Genomic DNA, 9,588 nt, shown 5'->3' with positions numbered 1-9,588 from the left:
TCCTTCTACAACCAGATAGATGGTGTCGCTATAGGCTCTCCTCTCGCTCCTGTTCTTTCTAAGTTATTTATGGGGTATCATGAAAAACTATGGTTGGAAAATTTTCAGGTTTCCAAGATATTATTTTTCTGACATTATGTTGACACATTTTGCTTGTTTCACTCAGAGAATCAAGCGCTACTATTTTTTGATGATATTAACCCTAGGCACTGTAACATCAGAGTCACTATGGAAAAAGAAATAGATCGCAAAATACCTTTCTTAAATGTTCTGATCAACATTTGCACGCTTGTTGATAGAGCCTACAGGATCACTAGAATGATTTCACAAACCCCGATTCTGATATGCTAATTGGAATCCTTAAATGCTAATGTGCAAGAACAATAGAGCCAGCACGTTCTAAAGAACACCGTTCTAATTTCCAGATGGTTTCTTGCAAACACAAACAACAATGCTTCCAATGTTTTAGAAAGCTTTTTGCACCAAGCAAAACACGCTCAAACGGAACTATATTTTAGTGGTCAAAATGCGTTAAACAAATCTTATTAAATAGCTGAGAACTGCAAAAGCATGGCTTTTTTCTTCCTTATTTCTGGGCCTTATCTAAATAGGTATTCACTTTTGTGAGCACGTCGTTCACGTTGTTCATGGTGTCCATGGCTTTCTGACACATTTTTTTGATGGGCAAGTTGTGCTTCTTTAGCGTGATCAATCTTTGGCTTCTTCTCCTCGTGCCTACCATTCTCTTCTTCCGAACTATCCAATGATAAAGCGACCAATTCATTGTCAAGTTTTCTTTAACAGCTTCCACTTTTCGTTGACATGGAGTCATCAGTGTGGAATACTTTTACTGAAGCTTTTACTCCTTTATCTTGGTTGTTTCCAGAACGTACTGACTCTTCTTCTTCGATTTCTGCGTCCCATGGGCGATAAAGGGATGACTGCCAGCGCAAAATGATGGGGTTTTTTTAAATTTTGCGCACGTGCAAAATATGCAAATTCATGGAGTCGCTGTTGTAAATAAAAATGGATGTACAAGAGATCCAAGCAGTGGTGTTTAATATTTTGGCATTTTTGTCGCTTTTAATATCAGCACTATCACTGTATGAATACTCAACTAGTGATGGACAATGGACATATCCGCTTGTTCAGGCTGGATTCCTAGGGCCGGGAGCACGCATGATGCGGTTTCCTTTCGACTGATGGAACCTATTGGTCCAGGGCGTAACTTGGATCTACCACCCAATGCAAAGCTTCTGGCTGATAAGGCGTATCCAGATGGTGGGTCACTACTGACACCCATAAGAGCTAACCAGATGCCTTCATTAAATAACAGGGACAGAAGGCAAGCGCAAAGGTTTAACAAGCTTCTGTTTAAGAGGAGGGTAAAAATAGAACACGTTTTTAAGGAAATGAAAGCCTACAAACGATAGGCCAGATTTGCCGGCACCCACGCTGGCTCATGCCTGTGTGCGTGAAGTTAGTTGCCCTTTTATCTGAAAGAAGGGTGAGACTCTTAAAAACAGTCTAGCAGATACGGCGAAACGTAACTTCAACAGTTCTCCACAAATGTCCACAAATGCGCACATGCATACGTGAGCACATGTTCAGTGATAGGGCCTCACATTTTTGAACACTTACAAAATTCTCAGCAGTGCCACACTTCATGCTGTAATAACTGTTTCAGTATCCTAGATCATGCTTCCACCACCTTCCAGCTTAAGATAAAAGAAGCTATTCATATTCAGTGGGAAAAACCTACACTAAATCATCAACATCACGTTAATTTGAAACTTTCTTTGTAATATTTTACATTGTCATGTTTCCTTTTGTTCTTATAGTCAATTAGCATTTTGTGTACACTATATATTCAACTCTGTACTTTGTAATTCGAACGGAAGATGACAGAAGATTCTGTTGGAACATGTTTTTAAAACATGTTGTGTTGTTTCTCAAAATTTGAACGTCTGCTACTATCCAGACGTTTCATGGAGTTCAATTTTTAGGTGGTTTTTAAAAATCTTCTGCTAAACAAACCCGAGTGCTTCTGAATCCAGTGGGAATTCAGGTGGCAAGGGTTGTTGTTGTTGTTTTTTTTTTTAAACAGCATCCAGCATTTTCATTCTGTTCTACATCCTCCAGAGATGGCAAAAGCTTGTGGTTTCCTGCAAATGGCATGTCCACGCATCCTCTGATTCCTAAGTATTTTAATTTCAAAAGTATCAGGGCATTAACTCACGCTAACTTTCTCTGCAAACCACCATCTTTCTTCACAAACTGTGATTTGTTGATTGACCCCACTAAAATGTCTCGGTCAACCACAAGTGACATCTCTCTTGATACAAAACTTGATTTGCTCTGATGATCCCACTTGGACCCTCTGAAATTGCCCCCATTTGGCACAATGGGTGAAGTGCATAAAAAGAGTAACACCTCTTCCTCCTGCTACTATTCTCTGACTGAAATGTTGAAAATGTCAAGAAAAAATTATTGGCAATTTTGGAGAATTGTACTTTCCATTGAGGTATTTTTATCTTAGTAACGGAGTGCTGTGTGTCATCAATAACCTACAATCTGGTAGATTCAAATATCTCAACGGAACCTGTTATTTCTTAGTTTAAGTTTGCATTTAAATCAGAATTTACAAATGGTAAACAAAACATGGTGTCATTTATCATTATAACTTATGGGAGCTCTTAATAATATTATTCACACTTACTTTGGAAAGTCAGAAAACCTTGCCATGACTGCCTCATCCAATTTTTTAAGGTTTTAACATCTATCCAGGGCAAAAGACATGCCTAAACGTGCTTGAGGGTGGGGTTTCTTGGGAAAAGTAAATTAAGTCTAAATAATATTTTAAAGCTACCATGAAGTCTTCCCCGATGAAAACAGCTAACATCGGACCAACCAGCTCAAGCTTGTCGCCAATGAGTTGTTCCAAACCTGGTGAAGATGCCATGATTTGGTTTATCTTTGGCATAGCAAACTGTTTTTTTTTTCAACTCCTTCTCCATAGCAGACTTCACCTCTTCAGATGTGTCATTCCAGAAGAACAACCCTTTGTTTCATCTTCCTTGTTGAAAGACCTTAAATTAATTTTTTTGGCACTGTCTGCGACTTGCCCCTGTTATTGAAAATTCATAGCCTGTTTGCTGGAGCAGGGTGCAGATGCGGGAACAGTAGTAGGGAAGGGAAGGGAGAATTTCAGAATGTTCTAGCAAAGAATGTAAAACTTGCATTAAGAGCTCCTACATGCATGATTCATACAATTTAATCAAATATCCATACAAAGCTTTTGATGGAACAGAGCACATGACAGCTTTAACATATCACTTCGAGCATGAACACAACTTCACTAGCTCTTGCAGTTTATTGAGGGCTTGGGCTTTGTGCATCTTGCAGCTATATGGGAAATATCAATATTGTGAGAGAAAGAGATGTTGTATAAGACAGAGACACTGATAGTTGTAGGTTTGTCATTGGAGGTATGTTCCCAGATGTTGTAGGTGTGATACGTGATAAGATGATGAAGGGCTACAAAACTTGCCTTACCTCGGCAGATCCTACCAAGGGCTCTCTCCAGCATTGGCAAGCAAAGATCTCTTCTTCCTCAGTCACATTTGAAAAGAAAGCCCTGGACTTGCTTCCTAGTTACCACTGCAATCTTTTGCAATCCATGTTACATCAGACACAGAGTGACTGGGTCAAAATTGTACATCTCCATCTGATTTTGTTGGTGAAGTCATTAGACATCACACCAATGTTAAAAATATCACAAAAAATGGAGGAGAACAATAAAAATATATCTTTAGCTACTTGGACATAATATATAGATAAATAAACAAAGAAAAAAAATACATGATATAGGGAAATAATTAAAGAACATAAATTACTCAGTAAAACACTTTGAAATCTTAGTCTTAAATGACTCCAAAGAACTACTTTCAATAAAGTCTTGTGGTGGTTTGTTCCACATCCTTAAAGTACAAGGAAAAAAGCATAAAAATATGCATTCTTTGTGCCGTTTACAGTTAAGAATTTATAATTGTGACTAGAACGAGTCTTGGATCTGCAGAGCACCACAGCGAGGTGCTCAATGACCTCCTCTGAAGTGCAGTTGTTGTCCTCGACTTCCACGCGAGCCTGTTGTTTGACCACGTGCACTTGCACTATGATCACGGCTGCCATTGCTGTTGGGTTCTTTGTTGCTAACATCTGAATGTTTATAAAAAGATATTCCCATAAAAAAACTAGAAAACGAAGCGACACTGTTCATAAATGAAAAATGTTTGATTCCAAATGTAAACAGTGCGCACGAACATACCAGAGTCGTCAGTATTTTCCATGAGTTCAGCCTCATTTTTGCTTGAATCGCCATTGTTTTCGCTTTCTGATGACACATCTGGCAAGTCTTCACTTTCGTTGTCAAAATCACTGACTTCTTCATCGTTTAGCACTCTCTTTTCACAACCTCTTCCAAAGTGAAATACTGTGCAGCCATTTTTTAATCACCAGTCAAACTAGGGCTAGAAAATATTGAAGAAAAAGTGCCTCTTGAAATGAAGCATGGGTATCCCATAATAGTGTTTCTACTTCAATCCCAGAATGCCTGTTGAAGTAAGCCAACATTTTTAAGAGCACATGACGAATCATACATATATGTACGACTGGGTCTTAGAGGGTTAAAAGAATAAAATTCTGAATCAAGAATATCATTTTCATAATACAAAAATGTAAATATATCTAAAATGAGAAAAGATATTCCAAAAAGGAAAATGCCATTTTTCTTTACTTTGGATAGTGTTTCAAATAAGCAGCAATTATCTTTTACCTCATAGGCACTTTAAAAATAGAAGCAAACTGCATCTGGAAGAAACAATTTGAAAACAAGAAATGAAGTGACAATGTCTTCCCGAGTCAACAAAGTGATGTTGAAAAATGGTGAAAGGTGTAAGTCTCATGTCCATAATATGTTGTTTATTTAAAATTACCAAGTAAAGGGAACCAAATGAAAAGTTCAATAACAATAGATTTCCATTCAAGATGGCAGTGACCTGCTCATCACTCTCTACCATCTGGCTCCATCATTACCTCTAATAGCTAAACCTTTTTAAGAAACTGAAATAAAGTTGATGTACGTGATCAGTAGCACAGTTCTGATGTACAAAGGCGTAACATTGGAGTAAAATTGAAAAATTTATTTAACAATCAATTTTTGTTAGAAATAAGTCCTAAAGTGAAGGAAATTGGTTCCTATCTTGAAATTGTCATTTCAGTCAATTCAGACGCATTTTAAGCCAACATTCTATTACCCATGATGCAATGCGGCCATGCCCTTTTTTTGTAAAAAATGCTTAACTACCATATTTAAGGACAATTTTAATTGCAAGCTACTGAGGGCAAAAACAGATAAAGGGATGCCAGAATTTGTTCATGTTCGTCCAATGGAACTTGATAAATTGGCCTTCCACTACTTTGCTTTGACACAAGTGGTCCACAAATGTACCGCACAGTTCCTGGTTATACTCCTGCCACCTTATCATCCAGTTTATATGTACAATTAATAATGTTCACCCTTAAAAAGAAATTTCCGAAAAGAACAGCCTGTCCTTCGGAATAAATGCTTCCACTAAAAGGATCCTCAAAGTTTTCTTGAAGGGAAATGACTCCACTGCTAGTAACTTTAAGGAGGTAGTTATCATAGTGGCTGTCATCTTCAGCTGCCACAGCCACAATACTTGACACCTGAGGGTTCTCTTGACAGAACAATCTCCTTCCAGTTGCCAACCCATTCCTTATTTTCACAGCTGTCAATACTCTTGACAATGTGACCATGGCAGTAACAAGATCTCTATCACATGGAGACTATAAGCTGTTCACTGCAAGTCCTTACAGAGTGTAGTTGTCAGATACCTTTGACAGTGCAGAATCTTCCAGCTTCCCTGTTATGTGCAACACTCAGTTCTCCATTAGAAGGCAGATAGAACAAGACACGCCGCTTTAACTGCACTGACTTCTGCCTAGCAGGAAATGAGGAAACGGCTGGTTAAGAGAAGTTCTCTTTCAGAAAGTTAGAAAGATCTTTTGCATTTGATAGTGTGACTTTCCTGGAGAGAACTGCTGAAGTCGCCTTCTGTTTGACATGGGAGCTAGCTGCTACTTGTTCTCCCTTTGCATGGGAGGTGGCGAAGTAGTTTCGCTGGACTGTGTATCCAAGAGTTGCCAGGGAACAAGATAGGTCACCATAACAGTGCTGGCTCTTGTACTGTCCTGCACGTCCCTCCGTGAATTCATGCATCTTCTTGATGGTGTAGTTGGATTCTTCTATTGCTTTGAAATTAGTTCTGGATGTGAAGGACAGAGTCATGATCCTGGGTGACTTCATCAGAGGTCAGAAACAAATGCTCCTTGCAAATTGGTGGTTCCTCTTCTGTGCTCTGGACACCATCCACCTCAGCATTTGAATACCTGTAAAGAATTGAAGACTTACATGAAGACTTACTTTATTTACATTAAAGTATTGGGACTGGATTTCATCTTGAAACCGGCAGGCATAATCCTCAGAATAGTCATGGATGCACAGGGCTTGATCAAGAGGAAGGTTTTCAAGAAGAGAATCTAGCTGTTCCCTTGGCCATTTAGCAACAAGGGCTCTTTTTCATGTCTTTTCCATCAGTGGTAAGTTTTTTAGTCTACACAGTCGTACCATTTCCATTTCACTTCATGATTGCCAACATCTTTCTCCTCTGACAGCAAAACCAAGCTGTGAACTCCAAAGTCTTAGCACTCGCTTTTCAAGCATTTCAATTTATGATAGTCTTAGTCTTTGGGTTTGGGGCAAAGTGTTTGTTCAATAATATTTCCAGCTGAGGTATGCACTTCTGTAACTGCTTGATTAGCTTCTCTGCTTTCATTAACCACCCTCTTCCTAAACTTCATGCAGTCTTTGAAGATAATTTGAAGTTCAACGTGCTGGCGACACATGTAGGTCTGTCTATCTCGTTCCCTTGCTCCCCTAACAAAATAAGGCTTCAGGTTTTCAAATTTTTGCTGAAATATTATTATCTCTGGGTACATTGATGCAAAGTTAACGTAGGCTTCTGTGTGGGTTTTTTCAAGCACATGTTTTGGATGTTCAACCCACGTTTTCATTCCAATGCCTCTTCTGATCAAGTCTTTCTTGATTCCTGTTGGTCTACTTGCCACCATTTTCCAATAATCATAAACAACCTCTTTGGTTTTTTCGGTGACTGCATCCCACCTGGTTTTTCATTTGGTTGCAGGCCAGCTTGGCTCTTCACGTTTTAAGATCATTTTGTGTTTCTCAATTCCTGACTTGATGCTTCTTCTATCCAAGGCTATGAGTTCTGAAAGTGTCTTCTGGCATGTACTCTTTTTAACATTTTGACCAAAAGAAAGTGATTTTGCTGCTCTAAGTGCAGCTCTTCCTTTGTTTGACTTTTCATTTTTGACGGCTTTAAGGCTTTGGGTGAGATCACTAGCAAGCGCTTTAAGTGCAATCACGTCTTTCTCTTCTAGCGTTTTTATTAGTCTGCGTTTCTTGAGCACTTTCCTTATTTGTGGACTTTTTGATATAGCTGCCATTACTTCTGCTTTCTTCTCCAGGGTATCTGGGAGACCCTTCGTAGCTTGTCCAATGGCACGTTTCTTGGCCATCCTGTTTGGGAACGGCATACCAGTAACTTTGATTGGTGCGGCTTCCAGCGCTTGAACCTGTGCATTTTGGTTTTTCTTTTTTAGACAGTATCACTTACTTCGTTCTCTAGCCATCTTTCTCTGTTTTTCAAGTTTCCCTTTATTTTCTGAAGCGATCTTCTGCTGGTTTTGTTTGCGCCAACATTTCTTTGTGGCGTCTTTGATTGGAACATACCGTAATTGTCTGCGCTTGGCTTCTTGACTTTTCTTTATGGCTTTCACAACCTTTTCAAAAATTTTCTCTTGTTTTTTCTCATAATGTGCTCTTCTTTTCTCTTGTCTTTCCTTCTTTTGTTCTTGCCACATCTGAGTCCTAGAAACTCCAGAATCAATAATCTTTGCATTCAATTTCACGGCCTTGTGCTTGCAAACAACACAATACTTGACTTCGTGCTTGAAACACGCAGCATGTGCTCAGGGAGTTTCCTGCTCATTTCCTCACCTGATGCAATATTTTACTTCTTAATAAGGAAATCTAAAACAATGCTCATCAATTCTGTAAACTTTGGGATGATTTGGAAGTAAAGGAAGCTGCCAAAATGATCAGAGTGTTGCAGTTGTCTTTGCTTGAAATTCAATTGCTTACCTTCCTCAGGATCAAAATTGTTGACCTTATGCTTTTAACAAACTTTCTTGCCAATATTTTCGCCATCCTGTTAAGAAAAAGACAGTAAGAGGGAGATAAAAGAACAGTTTAACTAGATATGTTACACTAAAAAGTAGTTAGAATTAACTTAAATGCAACCGGCCAGAAAACATTCATAACTTTTATACTGACCTTCCACTGCTCAAGAACATGAAACTTGTTTCAACTGCCATGTAAACCTCATGCACATCCAATACAAAAGTACTGGTGAGGGCCACAACATTCACACTGTGTTACAGCGATACCTTCTTGACAGTTTACACAGATTACATTGTCTGGGAGTTGCTGTTCTTCAATGTATGAATTCAGCAATTTTTCCTGTATCTTTTCCCAGTTACCAGAGGTGCTCAAAACACAATTTTGCTGTTGAGATGTGGATAGCTGGCTCTCGAGATCATGAAGAGGGACATCTTGTTCTTCTGGACTGTCAATCTCCTTGTTATTTTCCTGCATACTCTTTTCAGGCTACCTCCCAAATTCAACTTTTAGTGGAATGGAAATGGTGGTCTTCTTTCCATCACGCCCAATATTCTTCACATTTAAAGGGCATGTAAACCCAAAAAATGCTATCTTGGGGACCACATAGTCGTTTAGTACATACATGACATCTGCCAAATCTGTAGATCTTTTGTTCACTTTAGCCCGTTTTTACGTTGAAAAATCGCTTCAAAGCTCTAAACATCCGCCATCTTGAATTGTGCAATCTAGCAGATGACGTCACGGGTGGACCTTAAGTTACGGGAAGTCAAAGGTCTTTCTTGAACACGTTGTGAAATAAGCACATGTTTGTTTAGTTTTGCAGTAATTCAAACAAAACAGGCCATACTATGCATAAGTTTCCAAAAGACACTAATTTGAGGCGGCAGTGGGTAAAATTTGTTCAAGGCACAAATCGAGCCTAGCGAAAAGGGCCGATTTCGTAGAGCCGACGGAGCATTCGGTTATTTGCAACATTCATTTTTCTCCGGATTGTTACGAAAAAAGTTTCATGGTAGAAATGGGGCTGAGAAAGCAAAGTCCTTTACTTTCTGGTGCTGTACTGACGATACAGTCTCCAGCAGCAACAAATTCTTGCGACAAACGAAAGCGGCCTATCCAAAATGAAGGCAGCAAACAACCGGAAATGGCTGACAGTGCCGATAAAAGGCCTAGAAGAAGTAGAGCTCTTCAAAAGCTTGATGTTAATAGGGTAAACCACTTTGTCTGCTATTCTTTGCAACACA

General features: G+C 39.0%; 1 pseudogene; it reads right to left on the bottom strand.

The window, feature by feature from the left end:
• Positions 1-477: 477 nt before the first annotated feature.
• LOC145501405 (uncharacterized) lies at positions 478-8,818 on the bottom strand (annotated as a pseudogene).
• Positions 8,819-9,588: the final 770 nt, after the last annotated feature.

Source organism: Orbicella franksi, chromosome 10 (genome assembly GCF_964199315.1).
Source record: "Orbicella franksi chromosome 10, jaOrbFran1.1, whole genome shotgun sequence".
NCBI lineage: Eukaryota > Metazoa > Cnidaria > Anthozoa > Scleractinia > Merulinidae > Orbicella > Orbicella franksi.
Note: the sequence above shows the minus strand (reverse complement) of the source record. Positions and strands in the feature narration are given on the sequence as shown.